Source organism: Pinus tabuliformis, chromosome Q (assembly GCF_031772625.1).
Source record: "Pinus tabuliformis cultivar Carrire ecotype Pingquan chromosome Q, CPIR1, whole genome shotgun sequence".
Taxonomy (NCBI): Eukaryota; Viridiplantae; Streptophyta; class Pinopsida; order Pinales; family Pinaceae; genus Pinus; species Pinus tabuliformis.
This window is the reverse complement of record NC_142296.1, coordinates 502,742,789-502,767,927: the sequence shown is the minus strand read 5'-3', so window position 1 is coordinate 502,767,927 and position 25,139 is coordinate 502,742,789.

Here is a 25,139-nt window from a genome sequence, read left to right as displayed (position 1 = left end):
CTCATCAATCACTCATGAAAGTTAGATTAATTTTTTTATTTCAAAAGAAAAGTGATATTCATTGTTTATAATAATTTTTAACTTCTTTAAATCTACTCTTATTTTTGTTCTGACGATAAATAATAATATAATAATTATGTGATTTCTAACGAAAGACTTTGCTTAAAACATAGCAATATTTTTAATAACCTGTCAATATATATATATATATATATATATATTTTTAAATTTACTCATATTTCTAGACCGAAAATAATAATAATAATAATAATAATAACAATAATAATAATAATAATAATAATTATTATTATTTATTTATTTATTTTAAGTTTTTAAAATTTACTCATATTTCTAGACATAAAATAAATAATAGCAAACAATGCTTTTAATAATCCATCAATATATTTTTCAACTTCTTTAAATTTACTCCTATTTCTATACCAACAATAAATAATAGCTTATTGTATTTCTTTCCTACCCACAATAAATAATAGCAAGCAATACTTTTAATAATCCATCAATATTTTTTTTAACTTCCTTAAATTTACTCCTATTTCTATACAGACAATAAATAATAGCTTGTATTTCAATTCATGTAAATCCATAAGTAGTAAGAACTTTTAGGTTCTTTAAGCACTAGATTAAAGAAATACGAATGAATGATTATTGGTGATGACAATAATAGTAACTCATTTCATTCATTCACGTAGAGAACAACACTAATTGATGGTGACAATAATAGTAATTCATTTCATTCATTTACTTAGAGAACAACATTAATTTATAATATGCTCTCGCATCCACCATAATGGGAGAAATTGGTGATTGGTACTATGTACATTTTAAAGGAAACTGTTGTAAAAACAGGGGCATGTACATCTTAAAGGAAACTATTTTAAAAATAGGGGCCAATGAATCATATCATTTCTTTAAAATCATCGTTTTCTATCGATATATCCCACTACACTCACTCCTTGAAAGAATGACAACTTTTGTACATTACATAGAATTTTTAGAAGCAACTGACTGTCCATTTCACTTTTGGAATTTGTTGAAGACAAAGGTTGTGATGTTGTGTGCAAATGCTCTCAATTAGTTTCACTTTGCGATTGTTTGGCCACATATGATAGAATAATCAAGTTAACCACCCAATGTATCAACAGATTCCTTAAATTGGAAATAAATTATAAAATCAAAGATGAATTTAATTACAAAATAATATATGGGTCCTTTCGTGTTTGGACAAGTGGTCCATTGACACATGAACTCTTTCTGTCTCATTTTCTCTACAATATTTATCTTTATTTGGACTTTGTTGTTTGACTGTACAACATTTGATGTACTCATTATTCATTTGGTCTGACAATGAGACCAAAGCAGTAACTACGTGAGAATAGAAGTTTTAAGAATCAATGCAAAGCAATAATTTCAAGGTAAACTGAGACATGGGAAAGAATAGAGGATGGATGATAGTACTCACCTACCATCAATAATAGGGTATATGAGAAGACCATAGACAAAGACCTCAAATGTAAGGGGGGATGTAAGGGGTTGAGATTGTGTAGATGAATAGCAATATGATGTGGGGTTAATGAAATCATGAATGATGATATTTGTTAACACGGTTTTGGATACCAAACATAAAATCTTCTACAATTGGATGGAAAAAGTTAAATCACATACAATAAACTATGATAGACCATACACTAGATTATAATACACAAATATATATATATATATATATATATATATATATCTCCAAAATGTCACTATGAGCTTTGTTGTCTCAATGTGCCACCTTTGTTCTTCTTCTAATAATAGTACTTTGTCATAATAATAATATGGTTAGCAAATTGATACCCCAAGTTGGCGGTATTACACTTGGCACAGGGAGGAGGAGCACAATGAATACCCAATGACCCATTCAACAAATTTGTGTGCGTTCATAGCTCTCATTCCTCCCTAATTATCCTCGAGCACTCTTTCCCTATAGGCTACATATCTTTTTTCCATTTTCATTTGAGTTGCAAGTTTGCAACCCATCATCCACAGAGGATGCAACCCATCATCCGCAAAGGGAAAGCTATTGTCCACAATCCAACACTAGACCGACGTTGGCCGTTAATGAGCAGCAGAGGCAAATGTAGTGTTGGTTGATCTAGTTTTTGAATCCATTGATTGAGATTGAGATGGAAACCTAGTAGCATAGGAGGCGAGAGCAGTACATATTTCAATCTCATCATTAGTAACATTTGTTTAGTTTCTTTCAATTGGGATATAGGAGGTGTTGAGGCGAGAGCTCCGACTTAATCCAACGAGTTGATTAGTCCTTGTGGATTCAGTCTTTTTTCAAATTATTCTCCCTACTCCTCCATAACACAAGTATTTAATCGAAAGGTATTCTTCATTATCCTCCTATCAAGAAAATTGTGTGTGCCTCAATTTTTCATTATGAGGTTTATCTTATTTACTAAGTTCTATTGAGAGTTTATAGTATTAATGTAGTCATTCTTTAAATTTTTAAGATTATAAATGTAATATCCCCATTTGTTTTGACGATGTAAATACATGTACCTTTTAGATTAGGTTGGTGAGTCGAAAGTACTTTATTGGATTGCATGCCCATGTAGTTGCAAAGATAATATGTAGATTTTTGGCGAAGTGGCTAGAGGAGCCACAATGTGAATATTGTAAATGTACATATCTTTAAATATTAATAAAATGAGGCTAGTTGTGGAGCCCACTCCATGGAAAGAGTATGGGGGGACTCAACTCCAAGGAAAAAGGCAATGGTTGGATATTTTGGTGAAAAGTGCACCTGGGGCCCATGAGGGTTCTAGAGGGTTCCACATGGCAAGTTAGGCCCATGCATATATAAAGAAGTGTAGTTTGGGATTATTAGCAGTTAATCCTACAAAAGATAAGGGGGATTAGCCAGTGAGTCAAAGGGAGGATTCTGAGACTGATTAATGGCCAATGAGTCCTAGGGTTGGACTCTGGACTAGTCGAGCTATGGTTATTAAGTTAATTGTGCCATATGGATGCATCATGTTTAAGATGTGAACCCCATTGTTGGCTCCATGAGCTTGGTGCTCCGTTTTGGGTGTGGAGCTTGATTATCTTCCTGTTCGTTCAGAGGTTTTTGATCCAGGCGCGTTGGATCCATGTTCCTAACAAGGCGGAAACACCACACACTTAATCGTCGTCAAGGGGGTGACGGTGACTTTTATGAGAAATCCCCCCTTGGCGGGGTTTCAAGGGAAGCGTCCCCAAAGCTAAAAATAGATGAGAAATTTCCTTGTAAAATATTGTAGTTTCGTATTCAATTTGGGTCGTTCATTAGGCGGATGACCTGAAGGTAGAAGTTATGTTAATTTAGGATTTTTTCCCTAGAGGGTGATGAGCCCCAGTATTGCAACAAGAATGTTGTAACTCCTAAAGCTACCAACTTAAATTATCAACTTAGGGTTCGTATAAACTTAAGAGGTGTCGACACTGTATGTGTAGCATGCAGTGTGTCATTTTTTCATTGATTTGATGCAATGAAGTGAATGTCATGAAATCAAAACCTAAACTAATTGCAGAAATGGAAATGTTACTCTATTTGAAAGAAATGAAAATGCTACTTGCTCAAATGTAAACACTAACTCTAATTACAAGAAGGTAAAGCTTATGCTATTTGTAGGAATGAAAAGTACTTATCTATTTTCATAATGTAAACCTTGTGCTACTTGCAACAATGTGAATCTTTAGTCTAATTGTAGAATGTGAAAATTTGCCTTGAAAAGAAGCTAATCCTATGCATGAACAACAATTTGTAATTGAAATCCTAAGAGCATGAATTCAAAGAAATAAGCCTAATCTACTTTTTAAAAAGGAAATCCCTAAGTGGTGTTTATTCTTCCCTAATCATGGATTTAGAGCCTATGGGTCATTATTCAAGCACAAGAGACAAAAAAATAAGCTTTTGGAGCAAATCTGATCAAGTTTACATGTGCTACATGAGGCATTATTTTTCTACAAGAGGAGATAAATTGTTGAATGCCCACGTAAATCAAATGCAAATGGGATGAGAAAAATGTTGTTATTAAATAGGATGTCTTAAGACTCCATTCCAAGTGGAATCAATCCAAAATAACCCTGTTAACATGTTCTAAAAAATAGCAGAAAATTACTACTCTTCAAACTGGAAATTTAAGAACTAGTGAGCTAGTTAACCTGCCAAATTCCTAAACCTAATCAAGTGAAAATGATATGGGGTAAATTTTGTTATTAAATTAAATGTTTTTATGACCCAATGCAAGTGGAATCAACTCAAATGAATCTCATTAACACGTTCTAAAAAATAGCACAAAGTTACTACAATTTTGCTACAAGGGACTTCTAGAAATTCTAGATTTATGAATTAATAAAATTACCACTGTTTTTCTAGAAGGGACTTCCAAAAAATTATAGATTGATTTATTTTTGTACAAGGAACTTCCAGAAATAACATAAAATTGCTACTATTTTGCTACAAGGGACTTCTAGAAATTCTAGATTTATGAACTAATAAATCAATCCAAGTAGCTCAATGATGAATATGACCCTTCAAATTTGTTATAAGGATGCATCATGCTTGTGATTCTGTAAATAACTTGCAAAACAACTCACTTCAACCATTTAACCAATATATCCTACAACAAAAGAAGTATGAATAGTAAATGCAAAAATAAGAAATGCAAGTGAAAAAGACAATCAAAGGAAATAAAGAAATTGTAAAAGAGGGCTCCACGACTCGTGGGATGGAAAATCCCAAGGAAACTTAGAGTCCTATGAAGGAAACCAAGATTTAGAAGCTAAAAACGACACCAAACTTCATTATTTGAATCAATCCAAGTACATCCCTACTAGAAATGAAAGTGGAGCTACTAGATAACAAGTTTTCTCCACAAGAAGACTAATAAGCACATGCCTTTAGAGGAAAATTCAAGTTGGTACTTATACAAATAGATGAGGAATCATTCTCCTTGAAAGGAGGCAACTTTACCCTCCAAAATTCCTCAAAAAATGGATCTAGTTCCCAACACTAGGAATCTTCATTAAATGATAGGGAACACATTCCTAGATTTTCTCAATCAGTGGAGCTCCAAAAATTGTGAATAATTTCATGATATTCAGTTAATTTATTATTAAATCTTGGTTCTCCTGTAGCAGGGAGAAAGTCCCTAGATTATCTCCTCCTCCAAATCTTCATAATTTACCTAATATTCTCACAATATTTTACAAAAATAAATAATATTAGGCACAAATATGCAATTATCTCTAAACCTTCCTAATAAACATATTAAAGCTAACATTTATTTATTTATTAAGTGTACAATGAGATATTTAATATAGTCTTTATGTGCCTAGAAAAGGTTATATGGGCCTTAATTTGTGTCTAATTTGGAGGCCCATCAAAAGGCACCCCCTTGGTTTATATGAGGGAATTTTATTGTGGTTGTGGATTATTATTCAGAGAGAGAGAGAGAGCGAGAGGAAATTACAATGGATCTATTGTAGGTTGTATCTCTTTATTTTGCTAGATAATATAAAAAAAATGACTGGTTGTTTCTCCATGGATGTAACCCAAATTGGGTGAACCACATATATTTGTCTCTCTTGTTTTATGTGTTTCTGTATTTTTGTTGTCACAATATTTTGTGTATTTCATTTCTCCATTAATTAATTTCTAACAACTTGTATAAGAGTTGAAGGTCTATTTGGATGATAAAATCCCAGGAGAGTAGGGTTCTTGGTTCGAGTGGGAGCAATGGCAGAAGATGGTAGGTTTAGGGTCTAGAAATTTAACGGCCAAAACTACTAGATGTGGAAGATGCAGATGGAAGATTATCTGTATCAGAAAGATTTGTACCTACCATTGAGCGGAAAATTAAAGAAGTCGACAAGTATGATGGGCGCATAATGGAAGATTCTCGACAGAAAGGAACTGGGAACAATACTGTTGTGTCTGTCAACGGCGATGGCATTCAACATTTCAAATGAAACAACAACTAAAGGTTTGGTGACAACATTGGCCAAACTATACAAAAAACCCTCAGCCTCAAATAAGGTATTTCTTATGAAGCGTCTATTTAATATGTAGATATCAGAAGGTGGATCTGTTGTTTATCATTTAAATGAATTTAACATGGTTATCAGTCAATTATTTTTGTAGGGGTAAATTTTGATGATGAAGTTAGGGTTCTGTTATTTCTGTGCTTATTGCCAGAAAGTTGGAATGGCTATTAGTAACTTTGTATCTAGATCTAGTACTTTAATGCTTGATGATGTTGTTTGTGCCATGCTTTGCGAGGAAATGCAATGAAAAATATTTGGTGAGACATCAAGGAATGTTTTGACTACAGAGATCAGGGGAAGAAAAATGGAAAGAGGAAGGAGCCCAGGAAATTGCAACCAGTCAAGAAAAGACAGATCCAAATCCAAATCAAGAATAATGTGCTGGGAATGTGGGAAGAAAGGACACCTGAAGAAAGACTGCAAATCTCATAAAGGAAAAGAAGGATACAAACATCAAGAGAACAATCATGAAGTGAATGTGACATGTGATGAATTGCAAGGTGTTTTGATTCTTTCATTAGAAAATATTATCAATGTCTGGGTGGTTAATTCAGGAGCTTCATTCCATGCTACACCTGATAGGAAACATTTTCATGACTATATTCTAGGAGATTTTGGACATGTTCGTTTGGGTGATGATAACCACGTAAAATCATTGGAATGGGTAAGGTTTTAAAAATAAAAAAAATGGAAACCAATGGCTATTGAAGGAGGTAAGGCATGTTCCAGATTTGAAGAAAAATCTAATTTCAAAAGGGTAGTTAGGTGGTGAAGTCCGTGTAACTACATTCGTAAACAAAACCTAGAAGGTCACTAAAGGAGCCCTGGTAATAGCAAAAGGAGAAAAGGCTGGTACATTTTATTTATGCAATGGTATTTCTAATTCTATTAATGCTTTGACCTCCACAGGAGCAGACACAACATTTTGGCATCATAGGCTCGGGAACATGAGTGAGAAAGGGATGCAGATTATTCACTCAAGAATTTTGTTGTCAGGTTTGAAGCATGTTGATTTGGATTTCTGTGAAAATTTTCTTTACGAACAACAAAAGAGAGTTGGATTTATTAGAGTTGGAAGGAAATAGAGCTTGCGCGTACATCTGTATAGGGACCTACTTAAGTAAAACCTCTCGGTGGCTCTCATTATTATGTTACTTCTATGATAATGCAACTATAAAAACTTAGATTTATTGTATTTGAAATAAATCTAATGTATTTCATAATTTTAAGAAATGGAAAGCTTTGGTTGAGAATGAGACAGGAAAGAAGTTGAAGTGTCTCAGATCAAAAAATGGAGGTGAATACCACAACAAAGAGTTTGATAACTATTGTTTAAAGCATGGGATTCATAGAGAGAAGAAAATTCTAGGAACACCACAGGAAAATGGTGTCTCAGAAATGATGAACAAGACAATCATGGAGCATTCAAGGTTCATGAGATTGCTTGCAAGATTGCCCTTACAGTTTTGGGAAGATGTTGTAGATACTGTTATTTATCTAATAAACAGAGGGTCTTCAAGTTCCTTGGATGGTGGTATTCCATAGGAGGCATCAATAGGTAAAAAGGTAAACTACTCATTTTTAAAGACTTTCAGTTGTAAAGCCTTTGTTCACATTAATAAAGAAAATAGAACAAAGCTTGAGATAAAATCAAAGAAATGTACCTTTATTGGACATGATATTAATGATTTTGGTTATCGCTTATGTTATTATGAAAATCACAAAATCATTAGGGATGTCATATTCAATGAAAGGCCTTATATAAGGATGGGATGCAGGGAAATAAATAGGAAAAAGAAAACAAAGAATACATAGTGTTTGAAGAGATCGCAGAAAAAGTAAAGGTGCCTGAAAATCATAATGATTAACAGCCACAACAACAACAACCACAACAATAACAGACACCTCAAACACCTGAAAGTGGTGTTAGAAGATCTACCAAGATAAGTAGACCCCCTGAACAATACGCTTCTTCATTATATTATGTGTAGTTGACTGATTCTGGTGAACCAGAAAGATATGAAAAAGCAATGCAGGTAGAAACCAGGAAGAAGAGGGAGCAAGGAATCGAAGAAGAGATGGACTCCTTGATGCGTAACCAAACTTGGGACTTAGTCAAGTTTCATGTAGGTAAAACAATACTGCAGAATAAATAGGTTTACAGGTTGAAGGGAGAAGATGGAGGTAAACACAGGTATAAGGCTAGACTTTTGGTGAAGGGGTTTATGCAAAAGAAAGGTATAGAATTTGATGAAATCTTTTCTCCTGTTGTTAAAATGACTTCAATCAGAACTATTTTAAGTCTAGTGGCAGCAAAAGATTTGCATCTTGAGCAGTTAGATGTAAAGACATCCTTTCTCCATGGGGATTTGGAGGAAGAAATATATATGCAGCAACCACAAGGGTATGAGGTCAAAGGGAAGGAGAAATTAGTGTGCAGGTTGAAGAAGAGATTGTATGGCCTAAAACAAGCTCCAAGGCTATGGTATGAAAAATTTGATGGGATTATGTCTGAACATGGTTATACTAGATGTCATTTTGATCACTGTTTTTATCTTTAGAAACAAAATGACGATAATTATATTATATTACTAATGTATGTAGATGACATGTTTTTTGCAGGGTCTAATATGCAGGAAATAAATGTGCTTAAAGTAAAATTGGAAAATTCATTTGCAATGAAGGATTTGGCTGCTGCAAAACAAATCCTTGGCATGAGAATAGCTAGAGACAGGAAAAATCTCAAATTAACATTGTCTCAAAGTGAGTACATAGAAAAGGTGTTGGAAAGATTTAATATGAAGAATGCAAAACCAGTTAGTACACCTTTGGCTAGCTTTTTCAAACTAAGTAAGGAGATGTGTCCCAAGACTCAGGAAGAGATGGATTATATGTGTAAAGTTCCATATGCATCAGAAGTTGGAAGATTAATGTATGCAATGGTCTGCACAAGGCCTGATATTGCACATGCATTAGGAGTTGTAAGAAGGTATATGAACAATCCAGGAAAAGAGCATTGGATGTCAGTGAAGTGGATTCTCAAGTATTTGAGAGGTACTACAAATCAAGAATTATGCTTTGGTGATTCAAACATTGCTCTACGAGGATATTTTGATGCAGATATGGAAAGTGATAGAAATAACAAGAGGAGCACCACAAGATATGTTTTTCCTGTAGGTGGAAAACCTATTAGTTGGATTTCAAAGTTGTAAAACATTGTTGCACTTTCAACAACAGAAGAAGAGTATGTTGTTGCTACAGAGGTTAGTAAAGAAATGATTTGACTACAAAGATTTATGGATGAGTTGGGCAAGAAGCAAGAGATGGGAAGGTTATATAGTGACAATCAGAGTGTCATTCATCTTGCAAAGAACTCAGCATTTAATTCCAAGGCTAAACATAAACAACGCAAGTCCCATTTCATACGGTCAATGTTGGAAGATGGAAAGTTGAAGCTAGAAAAGATACACACTAGCCAAAATCCTGCAGACATGTTAACAAAAGTTGTAACCAGGGAGAAACTAAGATCCTGCTCAGTTTCAATTGGTCTTCAGGTATGATGATGAAGATGAGAAACAACCAAGGCCAAAGTGGAATCATTTTCCAGCGAGTGAAGTAACAGTGGAGTTGCTATAATTAGTCTCCAAGTGGGAGATTGTTGGGGTTGGAGCCTCAATATCTTCCTAATTGTTCAGAGTTTTTTGTTTAAATCATGTTAGATCCTTATTCTTAACAGGAAGGCAACACCACTCATTTAATCATTGTCAGGGGGATCAAGGGGCGTGACGATGACTTTTATGAGCCCCCCCTAGCGGGGGTTCGAGGAAAGCGCTCTCGAAGCTAGAATAGATGAAAATTTGTCTTGTAAAATATTGTAATTTTGTAGTCAATCTGGGTTGTTCATTAGGGGGTGATTTGACGGTAGAAGTTATGTTAATTTTGGGTTTTTTTACCTAGAAGGCACCCCCTCGATTTATATGAGGGAATTGTATTGCGACAATGAATTATTATTTTGAGAGAGAGAGAGAGAGAGAGAGAGAGAGAGAGAGCGAAGAGGAAATTATAGCAGATCTGTTGTAGGTTGTATCTCTTCATTTTGTTGGATAATATAAAAGGAAGGATTGTTTGTTTCTTAATGGACATATCCCAAATTGGGTGAACCACATATATCTGTGTCTTTATTGTTTTATGCATTTTTGTATTTATGTTTTCACAATATTTTGTGTATTTCATTGCTCCATTAATTAATTTCTAACACTCCGAGGGTTTGTTGACCCTGTTCATGGCTTGACGGCCGTGGAGTTCCGGTGGGAACTCAGTGTCAATTTATAGCCTGGAGGGTGCTTGCAGCCTTGGAGCAACACAGTTGTTGGGTTGACACCTTGGCAAATAGCTTGGAGGGTGCATGGAGCCCTGGAGCAATCTTTAGGTTACCATTTCCTTTGGAGTTGTCGTCCCAGCTCGGGGGTGGCCAAGTGGTTGAGTTTATGAACCACCAGGTCTATGGCTAGGTGGAACATGGAGAGCCTGCAACTGGTCGGCTCGTTAATACATACAAGTACCATGTTCCTTGTTGTCTTTCTATGTATTTTTATGTACATATATGCATTTCATTTATAAACTCTAATTTGGGTAAATTGTGGTATTACATATTGTGTGTTTGTGTTGTGCCCTATAATTTATGATTATTGGATTGATTAATCTCAATTGGGTTTGCACATAATTACATGAATTATGTTGTTGTAGTGCTTAACCACTTTTCTTTGCGATGTAGTAAATATATGGCAGATTGTACTTCATTACATAAATAATTATAATTGTTTGGCACAAGCTAATTTATGGAAGAAAAAAAAATTGATGTATAAGTTTTTATGAATTTTAATTTATTTATTATTGTGTAGATTTGTTGAGTAGTGTTTCCGAGTTGGGACTGGGGACATTATAGATTAGTATTAGGGCTCAGTTTCAGCATTGGGTCTGAAATGGACCAATTTGGGGCAAATTGGAAAAATTTACAAGTTTACTGCCAACTATTTGAGAAAAATCTCAATGGTGAAAATGATGAAAAATTCACTTTTGAATCGAAATATACGTGTCAAGAAAAACAAAGTTCATTAATTGCGTTTAATTACAAGATTAGTAGCAAGAAATTCGTTAAATTTAACCTTAAAAAGCTAAAAATCATGCATACGGCATCACCGCCATTAAAAAATAATTAAATGCTTGTTTAAACAATAATACATACACACCCTGTCTACCGCATCAAGCTTGGGTTTGAAGCAAGTTCAATACTAATTACGACTCTAAAATATTAATTTATATAAATGTGTAGTTGCATATATAGAGTGGTTATGAATATGTCAATCTTAATTACTTTTATATATATAATTAACCCTTCACCAATATGCGAAAAGTTCCTTTTTGTTTTTGGATTTGACTAATAAAGGTGAAGTTCTTTATTTTTGGATATGTAGTACAAATGAATGGGGAGTAAGTTTTATTATATGCATATATAAATTATTTGAATAATTATAGTTTTGTAAATGTTTTTAGTCATGGTGTTTTAAAAAGTTTTATGTTATTTAAATGAAGTCAAAGTGGATCGACTTTATATGAAGTAATATGATGGGTATTAAGAAGTTGGGTGTTGGAAAAGCAAAAGATTTAGCTGAATTTCAAGTAAAATATTTAAAGTAGGGCTCAAAGATTTTTGCACCTCACATTATAAAAATATTCAACAACATCATACAACAAAGGCCCCCCACAAATTGGGCAACTAGTCTGGAAATACGTCTTTTCAAGAGCGGTGACATCAATAATCCCTCCAAAGCTATTTGCAAGCATGCTAGAAAACAAAATTAGTAAGTGGGCAGAAGAAAGAGATAAGTGTGCTAAAGGGCAAGCATGTTTTAGACCTAAACATTCCACAGTTGATCATTGTATAACTTTATGGCACATCATTGAAAAAGTTTGGGAGAAAAAGGAAGCAGTGCTTTGTTGTTATGTTGATTTCAGAAAAGCGTTTGACTCGGTTCCTAAGGATAAGCTTTGACACAGAATGGAGGAACTTGGGGTTCCTAAACATTTGAGAGCAGTTGTGCATAAGCAGTATGAAGAGGTGAAAGTAAAAATTAGAACTTCAGTAGACATTTTTGAAAGTTTTAGAAGTGATATCGGGGTCAAGCAAGGTTGCCCATTGTCTCCTACCCTTTTTGTTTTATATATCGACAAGATTGAGGAGTGGTTAAATTCGCAAGTGGGTGATGATATCTATTTGGGCAAGTTTGTTATAAGGCTTCCTTTTTATGCAGATGACCTTATTCTGATTGCTAAATCAACTGTTGGTTTGCAAGAGCACTTACTATCCCTTGAGAATTTTTGTCAAAGTGTGGGGATGCAAGTCAATATCAGCAAAATGAAAGTAATAGTTTTCTCTAAGAAAAGAAAACATAACCAACATAAGTTCTATTTTGAAGGCAACATTCTAGAAAAAGTTGCAGATTACAAATACCTCAGAATTGACTTCAACAAAAATCTAAGCTGGAATGGTTGTAGAAAGAAAAGAACTTTGGGGGGTTGGAAAACATTTTATGCTTTTCAAATAGATGTAGAGAGATAGAGTTATGGGACTGGAAAAACACTCAAACTCTTTTTGGACTTCTCAAAATGTTCCATAAATGTAATATAGGCTTATGTTATATGTGTAATACAAATTTATATTATATAATTAAATTAAATAATTAAGTAATACTTTTACTTTTGTATTTTATTAAATTAATTAATACACCTAACTAATTAATATAATATGTATCTATATTTAATTTATTTAAATTAAATTGTTTTAATAAAAATATATTTGCATAGTTAAATATTGCACATAATAAATTAATATATACCTAATTTATATTTTATTTATTTAATTAATAAATATAATTAATTAATTTAATATTTAAAAAAAAATTGCAATAAGGTAAAGTACAAAATAAAATTAAAATCTTAAAATACGCAGATTTGTATAGTTTACCAAACAAAATGGACACTTGGGGCTTATGAGCAAAAATAATAACAAAAAAAATACATATATACAATGGATAGTTGGGAGCTTATGACCAAAAATAATAAAGCAGAGTACAAAATAAAATTAAAATCTTAAAATACAAATATCTGGATAGTTTATTAAACAAAAAAAATACATATATAAAATGGACAGTTGGGTCTACGAGCAAAAATAAGATAGCATGTTGGCCACATCTAAAAAGGTGAAGAAAACCAACTTGTTTAATAAGAACTTGGAGGAAGTTTGAGGAGAGTAATTAATCACAAAGAATTATAGGGATGGAACATGAAGAGGAAGTTAGTATGCTACAAAGTATAGTCAGTTACCAGGCAGTCAGTTACTAGGCATGCAGTCAAGTTGGTTGAGGGCAAGCATAATTTGAATTTTCAGGCATGAAGGAATTGGTAAAAATCAGTTAATCTTTCAAATGTCATAGATTACAACGCGTAAATCGGATTTGGGCATATGACCGGTCGTTGGAAAGCTAATTCTGGGAAGAAGATAACTATGCACCCATAAATTTGGTTTGTAGCCAGGAATTCTAGAAAGTTTTAAGGGAAAGCTATAGGAAAATTTCAATGGACAAAACAATTAAACATACTGCAAACTTTCCAAGGATATAATTTTCCGCTCAGATATTAGAATGGCACAAGTAGATAGTCAATAAAAAACTAATGAAGAGGGGAAGAACTTGGTAAACCCATATTTTTGAATTTAGCAAGAATTTTTGGTGAAAATTGAAGGGAAATATATAGGTGGAATTTCAGGGAAATTTGCCTAACGACGGTCAGGAGTCCAAAAATGTTAAAGGACCTTACAGTGATGAGGAAGCACTCATAGCTACAAATATAAGCTTGAGTAATAATGAAACAAAATCTAAGGGTCATGGAATAGACCAACTGAAGGATGAAGGTTTGGAAGAAACCGTCAAAAGTCTCAAACTAGAAGTGATCAGCTGCAAAGCTAATAATGGAAAGTTGATAAAAGAACATAAGAAAATTAATAACCAAATTCTGTAGAGTCTAAAAAAAGGCCAGAAAGAGTTAGGCTAGCCAACCGAGTCGAGGTTAGAAAATGTGCACAGTGGAAAAAATAGAGAGATGGGCACTGGAAGTTCAAGACACCCCAAAGTGATTCTCATTAGTACCACCAGACAATAAGGATGACCAGTAAAAGGGCCTATTCCAAATCAGAGTCCAATAGCAATCCTACTCTGTCAGTAGTAAGGAATTCAAGCAAAATACTAAACTGAGAAAAATTGCAAGGGGAGTTGAGGAAAATTAAACCACCTACTTTTAGTGGACAAAACAAGAAAGGGGAAGAAGTTGAAACTTGGTTGCTGGAGATGAGAAAATATCTTCAACTCTTCAATTATTCCTCAAATTTAGAGGCTAGAGTGGCCATATATCATCTAAAGGGTAATGCTAACCTTTGGAGGGAGAAACTCAAGGTATTCAAACACTAGGATGAAAGTTGTATCACTTGGAGAAAATTTAAGGAATATTTTCAAAATAAATATTTATCAGAACGATACTACGAGCGAAAAATGTAGGATTTTTTCAAGCTACAACTAGGACACATGACCATGGAAGAGTATGGTCGAAGATTCGTTGAGTTATTGAGGTATGTCCATTTTATTAAGATGAAAAGGTTAAGATAAAAAGTTACATCAGTGAAGGGACATCTTTTTATGTTGATAGGATAAAATACGATGAACCCAAAACCTTGGAGGCAACCATGAGGAAAGCAAAACAACTGTACGAGTAGAGGAAAAAAGATCCATTTTACACAAGGCCTTGGGCAATAAAAAGAGGAATAATATGGAGTAAATAAAGAAGGGCTACAAACCCATGCCATTTAAAAATAAATTTCAGATGAACCAGCAGACAACCTAAGCTTCTAACTAACCAGAAGGGGTCAGTTCTTCAAGCAAAAGGATTTAACCTCCACCTATTAATTGTTGGGGTTGTAAAGGGGATCATCGGTTCAGAGTTTGTCCTGATAAGGCAGAGAAGGTGAGGATTATGCACAACATGCAAGCGACAACTATTGTGGATGATGTGGGTATAAGTATGCCCATAGTTTATGCAATCTAGGATAATCAACAAGTGGAGCACCAAGCTCACATGATAGAGGTTGAAGGTAAGCTAAACAATTAGTCCATTTCTATTTTAATTGATTTTGGGGCCAGACATAGTTACATTAATATGAATCTGGTTGAAAATTTTAGTTTGAAGAAAGTTAAATATTCCAAACCTTGGTTATTACAGCTAGGTACAAGTATGAAGAGAAAGGTTACAAAATTAATTAGACATCGCCCAACTGAAATGAATGGGCTAGAAACAACAAGTGACTTGAATGTAATTTTGTTGGGTGTCTATGATTGCTTGATTAACATGGATTGGTTGGAAAAGAATCATGCAATACTTGTTGTACAATATGTCTTTTAATTGTATTAATGATGAGGGACACTAAAAACAGGTCCAAGGAATTCCTATGCTGGTTTCCATTAGAGAGATATCAACCATGCAATTGAAAATTAATTTTAAGAAAGCATGTCAGATCCTTGTAGCTCATTTGGAGGAGACAAATATGGACCAAAAAATAGAAAATTACCTAGTGCTTCAAGAATTTGTTGATGTATTTGCAGAAATACCGAGATTACCCCCAAGGAGGGAAATAGATTCTTCTATTGACCTAGTGCTAGGAGCAGTTCTAGTATCTAAAGCATTGTACAGGATCAGTACTTCAGAGCTTAAAGAATTACATATGCAGTTGGAGGAATTACTAAAGAATGGATATATACATCCCTGAGTATCACCATGGGGTGCTCTGGTTCTCTTTGTTAAAATGAAAGACATCATACTATGGTTGTGTATTGACTTCTGACAATTAAATAAAGTTACTATTAAAAATAAATAGTCATTTCCGATAATTGATGATCTCTTTAATAAGGTGCGCAAAATAAAAGTATTTTCCAAAATTGATTTAAGATCTAGGTATCACTAACTGCATATTAAGGAATAAGATATCAGACGATATTTCGGATTCGTTATGGGCATTATGAATTTGTTGTAGTACCTTTCGGTTTATTTGATGTACTAAGATTTTTTATGTGTTTAATGTAGGAGTATTCATGAAATACTTGGATAAATTCGTCATTGTATTCTTGGATGAAATTCTATCGTATTCAAAAACTCAAGAGGAAGATCAAAAACACTTGAGCTTGGTTCTACAGGTACTTAGGGGGAATCAAATTTATGCTAAGCTGAGCAAATGTTCATTTTATCAAAGACAGATCGAATATTTGGGTCACATTATTTCGAAAGATGGGATAGTTGTGGACCCAGAAAAAATTAAGGCTATGAGAGAACTACTAACTTCGAAAAATGTGACTAAAGTTAGGTATTTTATGGGTCTAGTTGAGTATTACAAGAGGTTTATTGAAGGGATTTACAAAATTTTATATCCAATTACTTCTTTGCAAAAAAAGGGTGTAAAATTTGATTGGACACTTAAAAGTGAAGTAGACTTTCAACATTTGAAAGTTTTATTAACCAAGGCTCTCGTATTAAAAATTGTCGATCCAAGTGAGAATTTTTTGGTGTGCATAGATGTGTGCAAAGAAGGATTGGGAGGTGTGCTCATGCAAAATGGGCAGGTAATTTGCTATAAGTCCGGAAACTTTAAAATCACGAGAAGAATTATGATTCCCATGACTTGGAGCTTTTAGCTATCATTCACGCACTAAAAATGTGGAGCCATTACCTCGTGGGAAGAAGATTTGAATTACATATTGATCATTATGTGTTATGGCATTCATTTCAACTTCCAAATTTAAATACACGGAAAATCTGATGGCTGAAATTGCTAGCAAAATATGGTTTTGAAATTAAATACATCAAGGGAAAAGAAAATCAGGCGCTTGATGCACTAAGTTGAAGCGTACATGTTATGAATTTTACAACAATTAGTAGCTACGAAACTGATTTGATGGGAAGAATACTACAAGTTGGTAATTTAGACTAGCATTAAATGAAGATTAAAAATAATTTACAACAAGGCACACGCAACAAAACTTCCAGGATTAAGAATTGGACCCAAAGAATATTCTCTTATAAAAGAAGAATTTATGTGTCAGATGTACCAGCAGTTAAACAAATAATTCTATAGGAAATACACAAGGTATCATATGTTGGTCACCTTGGGTACCAGAAAACATTGACCACAACTAAGAAACAATTTTACAAGCCAGGATTAGAGAGGGAAGTGGCTAATTATATAGTTGGGTGTATGGAATTCCAGTGGGTTAAAGCTTAACATAAACACCCAGTTGGTTTGTTACAACCAATTTCCATTCCTAAGTGGAAATGAGAGATGGTATCAATTAATTTTATTACTAGTTTTCCTAGAAAAACAATGGGACATGACTCCATAATGGTTATAATGGATAAGCTTACAAAGTCTGCTCATTTCATTCCAGTAAAGTCAATGCATAAAGAAACAAATATTGCAGACATTTACATGCGAGAAATTCCCAGGCTTCTCGAGTTTCCTAAGGCAATAATTTCTGATAGAGATCCAAAAATCACATCTAATTTTTGGACCGGGTTATTTAAAGGATTGGGTTCTAATTTAAACTTCAGTATAGCATATCATCTTGAGTATGATGGACATACTGAGTGGGTAAATAAAATAACTGAAGACATGTTGTGGATGTGTGATGGAAATGGGAGGACTACCTCCATCTAATGGAATTTGTGTATAATAACGGTTACCAGGCATTATTAAAAATGAGCACATTTGAGGCTTTATATGGTAGGAAATTTAATACTTCGGTGAGTTGGAGTAATCTAGTGGATATAATTATGGTGGGCTCTGAATTGGTCAAAGACACGGAAGCACAAATGGTTAAAATTAAACAAAATTTAAAAGTTGTCGAGGATAGGAAGAAAAGTTATGAAAATAGGAATAGGACAAGCAAGGAATTTAAAGTTAGGTGTCATGTATTTTTGAAAGTAAAAGTGAAAAAGAGCTCATTAAAATTAGGAAATTGTGTCAAGCTAGCAGCTAGATATTGCGGGCCATTTGAGATCCTAGAGAGGATATGCCCCATCGCATAGGTGTGTGTTTCCTACATATCTGCATATTCATGATGTATTTCATGTTTCATTGCTTAAGAAATATGTACTGGGTATTAATAATGGTATTGATTGGAAAACAATTGAGGTGGAACCCAAGGGAGATTTCCAGGTTCAACCGGTGCAGATTTTAGACACAAAAGTCAAGGTGCTCCACAATCGAGCCATAGGCATGGTAAAGGTTAAATGGAACATGCTTAATCCCGACGATGCAACCTAGGAGCAAGAATAGGTCATGAGGGCAGAATACCCTCACCTTTTTTACTAATACATTATATAGGTTGTATATTTGTAGATCTGGTGCACCGAGGATACTGCATACAATAAGGGGGGAGGAATGTAATATCCCCACTTATTTTGACAATTTAAATACATGTACCTTTTATATTAGGTTGGTGAGTTTGAAGTACTTTATTGGCCCACATGCCCATGTAGTTGCAAAGACACCAATATGTTGATTTTGCTAAGTGGCTAGAGGAGCCACAATGTGAATATTATAAATATTGTAAATGTACATATCCTTAAATATTAATAAAATAAGGCTAGTTGTGGAGTCCACTCCACGGAAAGAGTATGGGGGACACAACTCCAAGGAAAAAGGAAACAGTTGGATATTTTGGTGAAAAGTGCACTTGGTGCCCATGAGGGTTCTAAAGGGTTCCGCATGGCAAGTTAGGGCCATGCATATTTAAAGAAGTGTAGTTTGGGATTATCAGCGGTTAATATTGCAAGAGGTAATGGGGATTAGATAGTGAGTCATGGGGAGGACTCTGAGACTAGCTGATGGGTAGTGAGTCCTAGGATTGGACTTTGGACTGGTCGAGGTACGATGATTAAGTTAATTGTGTCGTATGGATGCATCCTATTTATGATATGAACCCCAATGTTGGCTCCGGGAGCTTGGTTCTCTGAGGGTTTGTTGACCCTATAAATGGCTTGACGACCATGGAGTTCTAGTGGGAACTCAATGTCGGTTTATGACATGGAGGGTGATTGGAGCTCTAGAGCAGCATAGTTGTTAGGTTAGCACCTTGGCAAATAGCCTAGTGGGTGCCTGGAGCCCTGGAGCAGTGTGATTGTTTGGTTGGTCCCTTGGTCATGGAGTTACAAATATTTTTCGATTATCGTTGCCTTTGGAGTTGACATCCCAACTCAGGGGTAACCTGGTGGTTGTGTTTATGAACCACCAGGTCTATGGCTGGGTGGAACGTGAAGATCCTGTAGCTATTCCGCTCGTTAATACATATAAGTACCATGTTCCTTGATGTCTTTATATGTATTTTTATGTACATTTATGCATTTCAATTATAAACCCTAATTTGGGTAAATTTTGTATTATATATTGTGTGTTTGTGATGTGCCCTATAATTTGTGAATTATTGGACTGACTAATCCCAATAGGGGTTGCACATAATTATATGAATGCCTTTATTGTGGTGCTTAACTGCTATTATTTGCAATGTAGAAAATATATGGCAGATTGCCTTGCATTACATAATTAATTATATTTTTTAGCACATGTTAATTTATGGCAAAACAAATTGTGTTGTATATGTTTTTTTGCATTTTAATTTATTTATTATTGTGCAAATTTGTTGGTTAGTGTTTCTTGGCTAGGGCCAGGGACATTACAATAAATATTTAGAAGAACACTATTTCATTTTGCCAATTTTTTATGAAGGGTTTATTTAATATACACTTGTGAATAGAAGTACAACTTATTTTATAACCTTTCATATTTGAAGGGTTAGATGAATATATCTCCTTCCAAATGAAATTAAGACCAACCCTTCAAATTTGAACTTTGGTTCCAATACTTTCATATTTAGAGAAAAACATTAGTTTTTTTATATTTGATTTCTTTTCCATACAATTATATCCTCATTGTTTCAGTTATGCTCCAGGTTTTTTAAGGCATATGGTTTGGGATTAAGACCTATTAGCATTTTTGTAACATGTTTCATTTCTGCTCTAATTTCTCTTGCTTTTTTGTAAGGCTCGAACATATAATTCAATATCATATTATGTTTTTTGGCCCATCTTGGATTAGATCACTTCTGGAGCAATCTGTTCGAGTATGCATATAGGGTAGGGAGGCCAGCAATTTTTTGGCCTCCCTACGTGGACCAAAAATGACACTTGGCAAGCTGACTCGAATGTTCGACGCATATCGCCCACATGCCCCCACATGTCCCCTTCGCGGAGTGGATCCCGCCTTCATGATTTGGCACCATTTAGGGTTCATGTTGCCTCGACTACTTGCCCTTGTTTCACTTGCCATTCATTTATGTTCATGCCTGAAACCTACTCATTCTACTACGTTGGTAGTTGTGTGTGAGGTGTTCGTTTATGGTGAGGTCAACCTTCGTTTATCGTTTGTTATGGAATCTTGTTTGGCTATTGTGTTGCATTTTTTGGTTGTTACAGTGTGTTTTTCGGCTATAGAGGTGGCGTGTGGGTGCAGTAAAGGGTGTCGGCTTGGGTCACATCGTGTTGCTACAGGGTTTTTGTCGCTGATTGTGGTTCAGAATTGGAGGGACCTTTGTTCGATTTCTCTCGCTCGCTCAACTCTGCTTGACTCAACATTGGACACCCATTAAGGGAATTTTGATGTCTAAAATGGGCCTCCTAAGGAAATTATAAAATAATAGTGAAAATAATAAAATAAGATTAGATTACATCATCAATTTTAGAGGGAAAAAAGAAAAAACTATTTTTTCAACTCATATTTTCAACTTATCTCCCTATGGGTTTACTCAAATTTCAAGCGGAAACACTAATTGGATGCAAAATTTTATTCCTCATCCAAGGAGTACCTGTGTTTCATACTATCGATGGACCCTACTACACGAAAAATGAGAAATACACGAAAAAAATTATCGCAATCACATTTTTTCATGTATTTCTCATTTTCTGTGTAGTAGGGTCCATCAAAAGTGTGCAAAATGGGAACTCCTTGGATGAGGAATTAAATTTTTCATCCAATGATTACTCCCACTCAAAAATTGAGTAAAACCTTGAGGAGATAAGTTGAAAATATGAGTTGAAAAAGTAGTTTTATTATTTTATTATTTTTTAATCTTTTTACTTTTTTCTCAAAAAATGGTGAATCATCTCCCATGGTTGACATCATCATCTTAAATCATATTGGTTCTTATAAAGTTTATTTTGGTTGTACATTTTTCTTAGGAGGCCCATTTTAGACCTCAAAATTCCCCTAATGATGGTCAACTCGCTGCAGTAGACGTTTTGAGCTTGGCATCATCATTCCCTAATAGTATTCTTCATCCTGCCAACCATACCTACAATTGTGTTTGTTAGCATGTCAATTTGCTCAGTATTCACACCATTAGTCTTATGTTGGTTATTATCTGGCTTTGTGCCTTATGTGAATGTATGGTTTTTCTGTTGGTTATTCTTTGGCTTTTTTTCCTTCTGTGAATGTATGGTTTTTTCTATGGCTACAATTAGTAGCTTCTATGACTTAGGTTGAAAAATAAAATGGGGTTTTTGCATTGGATAAAGGGTTTTAAAGAAAATATGGAATTTGGAGTTATAATGTGGTTTATGTGGGTTATTCGATGGCTTTTGTTCCTTACATGGATGTAGGGTTTTTCGGTGGCTTCAATTGGTGGCTTTTGTGGCTTAGGTTGAAAAAAATGGGGTTTTGCACTAGTTAAAGGGTTTTAAAGAAAATATGGAATTTGGGGTTATACAATGGGGTTTGTGGGTTATTTGGTGGATTTTGTGCCTTCTGTGGATGTAGGGTTTTTCTGTGGCTTCAATTGGTGGCTCATATGACTTAGGTTGAAAAAAAATTGAGGTTTTTGCACTGGTTAAATGATTTTAAAGAAAATATGGAATTTAGGGTTATAATGTAGGTTTTGTGGGTTATTCGGTGGCTTTTGTGCCTTCTGTGGAAGTAGGGTTTTTCTATGGCTTCAATTGGTGGCTTATGTGGCTTAGGCTGAAAAAAATGGGGTTTTTGCACTGGTTAAAGGGTTTTTAAGAAAATATGGAATTTGGGGTTATGTTGTGGGTTATGTGGGTTATTTGGTGGCTTTTGTGCCTTCTATGGATCTAGGTTTTTCCTGTGGCTTCAATTGGTGGCTTTTGTGCCTTCTTTGGATCTAGGTTTTTCTCGTGGCTTCAATTGGTGGCTTCTATGGCTTAGGTTGAAAAACAATTGGGGTTTTTTCACTGGTTAAAGGGTTTTAAAACAAATATGGAATTTGGGGTTATATTGTGGGTTATGTGCGTTATTTGGTGGATTTTGTGCTAATTGTGGATGTAGGGTTTTTCTATGGCTTCAATTGGTGGTTTATATGGCTTAATTGGTGGCTTATGTGGCTTAGGTTGAAAAACAAAACATGGTTCTTGCAGTGGTTAAAGGTTTTTAAAGAAAATATGCAATTTGGGGTTTTACTATGGGTTTTGTGGGTTATTCGATGGCTTTTGTGCCTTCTATGGATGTACGGTTTTATATGTAATGAGAAAACAATGATGATTCTCTACTTTGTATAGCTAATAAAAATGTTCTTATGATGTTTGTTCTTTAAGTTTAAATGCAAAACATTTCAATTTGTCTTTGATAAGAGCAATTTTCAAACAATAAAATTTCCTATGCATAATGGAATGTGGAATGTTCCATACAAGAGACCAAGATATTCTAGGAGGGTAGATACAAATCTAAATCATTATGGTCACACATTGGACCATTATTTCAATGGCTTCATCCCCATGCATTCAAAACCTTTGAGATAGTTGCAAGGAAAAGTTATTTTTAACTCCATTTATTTGGACCATTTTCTTTTGCTTATGTTGGATAACCACATGGAATTTCTAGGTGAGATTGCATGTTAATTGATTTGCAAATGGTTCTTGGTTTTTATTAAACCTTTATTCCATCCACTTCTCATATTATTATTTTGTATTAAGAGGTTGTTGTAAGTAACTATGAAAAAATTGTCTTACTAGAAATTGTTGTCTTCTTATGATTACATTCCCACTCTTAACTACATTTTGATACCTTTATACAAAGAGAGTGACTGAGCCATTTTTTGGGTTACCCATGAGCCATAACTCTTTCAGCTAGGTGGTTATGGGAGCACATAACCTGCAAGTACTATGTTTTCTAAACAAAGTGTTCATAATGTAGATTGAATTCTCAAGTGGATTAACTTGCACCAAGGAAATTCTTGAATAATTTTTCGAGGCATTGCTAAATTAAATCTAGTTGGAGTGCTTATGTTATGTAACAACTAAATTATGGGTGAACTTAATAAATCAGTGCATAATTGAAAATTAGGTATGAAGAATTTATAGAAAATTAGGACTCCAACAATTACTGGTAATATGATTTCTATAATATAGATTGGGTTGAACTATGTTCAGACTCAACGAAGAATGTGCTTCCAGTAAATGAAAAGAAGGCTAACTAAGGAATGTGCAGCTGGTAAATTAAATGTATGCTCGCTAAAGAATGTGTGGAAAATAAATGAAAGGTAGGCTCAGTAAACAATGTGCAACCTGTTAGCCTCCTATACCAATAGGTTCTCATCTCTCATGATTGACAGTGGAAGTGCCAAAAATGTTCACCTTCCATGCTACTAAGGTTCCATTTTTGTGAAAGAAGTAGACAATTTAAAAAATGTAAAGAGGGTATGCCTTAAAAGAAAAATCAAAGGGTAACAAAATGAACTGGTCGAAGAAAAAATAAAAGAAATGAACCCCAAACAAAGACCAGGAAAGTGGCTAGTCCAAATTGCCACTACTTTGTGATGGGTGGTCCAACAGCTCAAGCTGGACCTCACCATGTTTTAAATTTCATGTTGTAGACTAGAGAGGAATTACCTGTTCAAACAGTTCAAGCTTGACAGATGACTAGGTGGATAGAGAAAGAAAGGATCCCAACTGCTTAATCTGGGCCCTTGGAAGTCATAAGGGTAGACTTAGATAGGAGGGCAGCCAAAAGAAAAGAGAATTATCAGGGTTTGCAAGACCAAGTGCACCCATCCAAAGGAAGAAAAAATGTTAGGCATAATAGGCAGGGTAGGCAGTTGAAGGTTGCAGAAAGCAAGATCCAAGCATATCACTTGAAATAAATCACAAAGTGGTCATCAGCAAGAGAAAGGAAAGACCAGTGGCCTATTTGGCATACTACTAAAACCATCACTAACTTCCCTCCTCCCCTTCAAAGTTTCTTACTAACTTCCCTATGGGCACTGCAGGATCTGCCTGATCAGTCCTCCTTACACTCTTCATTTGTACAAACTTCATGTCATAAATGACTTCTTTCTTTGATAAGAAGCCACATTTCTTGTGTAAAATTCTTTTCATTTTGATCTACTTCCTAACTAAGTTTGATTCCTGAAAGGCTTAGTAACTACCACTTCCCATTCTCATTCCCCTCCCAGTACTAATTACTAACTGTATCTACATTAAATCCCCTATGTTCCCCTTTCCCTATTATTATAACACCATGGTGTATAAACCCCAAACAATGTATAAATATCCCCCCTTCAGCATTATAGCTGAATAGCTGGTCTAAGGGAGACATTAGTCCACCAGGGACTATGGTCAACCCTGCTTTGGGAATTACTCTAACCCCTGGTTAGACTAATAGCCCACCCTAAACCTTCATTTCCCCTCTTTTCCAAAAAATTCATGAAAAACCCATTTCCCTTTGCTCAAACCTAAGTCTAACCCTTTGTTCAACCCCCGACAGATTAACCTATACCCCAAAAAACCCACAGAAACTCCCTAACCCAAAGTTCTAATCCCGCGCAATTTAAATAAATATTTTATTATCGGGCGGGACCCAACCCAAAGTTGCACGA